Source organism: Ruditapes philippinarum, unplaced genomic scaffold (genome assembly GCF_026571515.1).
Source record: "Ruditapes philippinarum isolate M1 unplaced genomic scaffold, ASM2657151v2 ctg5776_1_1_1_1, whole genome shotgun sequence".
NCBI classification, from domain to species: Eukaryota; Metazoa; Mollusca; class Bivalvia; order Venerida; family Veneridae; genus Ruditapes; species Ruditapes philippinarum.
The window spans coordinates 66,267-69,036 of record NW_026866708.1 but is presented as its reverse complement, the minus strand read 5'-3'; the positions used below and the strand labels follow the sequence as shown (position 1 = coordinate 69,036).

The 2,770-nt window shown below is 31.1% G+C and overlaps 1 long non-coding RNA gene across 2 annotated transcripts; it reads left to right on the top strand.

The window, feature by feature from the left end:
- The first annotated feature begins 667 nt into the window (after positions 1-667).
- On the top strand, positions 668-2,335 carry LOC132733432 (uncharacterized). 2 transcript variants are annotated; one of them, XR_009626166.1, is made up of 3 exons: positions 668-769; positions 1,149-1,258; positions 1,597-2,335. It is a non-coding gene; the product is annotated as an uncharacterized LOC132733432 (long non-coding RNA). The 2 variants fall into 2 exon arrangements; XR_009626165.1 differs by having other exon boundaries at positions 740-867.
- The last annotated feature ends 435 nt before the right edge of the window (positions 2,336-2,770 follow it).

Sequence of the window (2,770 nt, the reverse complement as noted above, 5' to 3'; positions counted from 1 at the left end):
AAAGTAACATGTATTATTCACGGCAAATCACGGCAAATGTTCACGACAAAATCGCCGCGAGTTGATTTCGCAGGAATTATCTCAAGTTGCCGCGTATTCGCTTCGTTTATAAAGGGGCATGAGGGTTCGCGCGAATACGCCGAATTGTGCGGAGTTTTCGCGTGTCCAGTACTGTACCTCCCCTTTTCCAGACTTAATTTCCCGTACCTTCCCGGACTTTTTTTATGTAAACACTACATTGTAATTCCCGGACTTCTTATAGGCCGGGAGCTCCTGTTTTCAAATTCACGTTTTCCCGGACAGCGTGGGAACCCTGAAAAAGGTAAATTCACAGCGGATTTCGTCAAGTTAATTTTATAATCGTCTTTGTGGACAGATAGCCAGTATCTTTAACAAGAACTGTTGGAGGACAGTATTGGCTCGAATATTCCAAAAAGTTGTCACAAGGGTGTTTTTGATTATAATAATGCTAATTACCTATGAATACATAAAATTGACCAAAAAGGTACAAAGGCTTGTTTTATCAAGTAAATCACTGCTTTATTATTATGAATGCATAAAACTACAATACGACTACAATAGGGGCCCGTAAGTCTTCGTTTTTAATTTCACTTTCGATTTTCCACTTCCGGGGTACATTCGGCAGACTTAAATTTACCGGGTTACGGCATATAGGTAACCCGAAGAACTCGAGGGATATAGAAGTTGAATTTTGTTTCGGTCCTCTTCAGATTTGAAGGAATGGATAGCACGGGTCAAAAAAATGCAGGTAGGTCAATTATCTGACGGAAAAACGAGGGATTTATAGAGTTTAATAAAACTAGTTTATTTTCGGATAGTGACAATTGTTTCGGATGTTTTGTCAAGGTAGTGAATTCTAGTTGTTTAGCTTTTAGTATTGTTTTAAAACTACTGATGTGAGAAATTAATTCAAACCATTTTAACTTATTGAAATAAACAATGGAGAAACACTTTAATTCTAGTGTATATTAAAGTTATACAAAATTCGGACATTGCACAGTAATTCGGATATTTTTTCCCTTCCATTTTATTCTTGTTCCTTTTTCAATTTATATATACATGTTAACATGGTACCTATCAAATTATGATTGAATTAAAAAATATAATATTTGATTAAACCATTTCAGATGTATAGACAAGGAGGTATATGACAAGTATAGAATATACAGTTGTTCAATATGGACCATTAATCAACTGTTTGCACTGCCTATGATCCTGAAATATCTATACATCAAAGGTAAATACATGTAAAATAATTGATTAATTTTTAGTTGAGATCGGAAAGAATAAAACAATTATCAAAATATAGTATTATAATTTAATAACTTTTGGATTTCACCTGCATGATAATTGATAAGTAAATAAAACATTAAAAATAGTCATGTTTCACATTCAAGAAGATCAATATTTTTTGACTGTTATATATTATGTGTTGTTGTTTATCTTTAATGTTTATTTACTTCAAATATGAAATATTTCTGTCAATCATGACCAGCTTATTTTATGTAATGTAAATATTCATTTCTAGTGTCTTACACTTTGTAACAACATATTTATTGATTTTTCATTCTGCAGATAAAAAGGGAAAAGATGAAGGAGGGTTTGTCCATGAAGACCTTTATTGCAACTACAATCTTCCAGTTCCTTAATTTGAGAATGATATCAGAGAACACACAGTTACAGTGAAATATTAGTTTAATATAAGCCATTGAGAATAGTCAAATGTACTTTCCTGAAGAAGATGAATGACACCCAGCACAAAAATCTTAATGTATAAAGAGTATGATTTTATGGTGTTTGACACTATGATCTTGTTAACATGTTAATTTCACAATGATAGAAACAGAGTAAAATATCCACATTTCATTGCAGTTTTAAGTATTAAAACTAGATAACTCTATATATACCAAAGCTGATAACACACCAGAGATAAGGTTTTTTCATGGAATCACAGTATAGTCATATGACATTATGGACATTAAATGACTATGAAGTAAAGATTAGCAAAAATATTATATATCATCTACTACTAATTATTGTGAGGTAATCATTGATAAGCTCACAAATTTGCAATCAAAGCTTTGATATCAAGCTGAACATTTTTCAATTAGAATATGATTTATAACTCTATGATAATTTATTCATGTTAATTTTCAAAGTCTTTACATTTGTAAAAGGAAATATTCTTATTCTTGTATCAGTAGACATTCACAGTGTAAAGTTACATTGTCCAAATAACTAATAATAATTCCAAGTGCTTTCCTGAAGTTTTTCTTCCACTGGAAAATCAGTGTGATATATATGCTAAGCAGTGCACTATAAAATTGTGTAAAAATAAAAGTTTATTAAACTTATGAACTGTTTTTTGTTTCTACTATTTGGCATATATTTATAGCAGTGCTTGATCATAAGAGTTCATCTGCAAAAATAAGTGTCACTGTGTACTTTAATTCTCTAACAGCAATGGCTAGATTGCTTGAAATATGCAAGCATTGACTATATTAAAATACTATGCATGTCATTTGAATTTTGTTTGTCCTGAAATCGAAACAGACACTATCTAAATAATATTGATTGAAAAGTTTCTTGACAGCTCTTCAATGACTACATTTACACATATGTACATGGACAGAAGTTAAAAGCATTGTGTGGTGTTTTTTTTTTTTTTGAAACATTGACAATTTTGAAACAGTTCCAATGGGTATATTATGTATCAGTGATGTAATTGTTTTGTATCAAGTGCAAACCC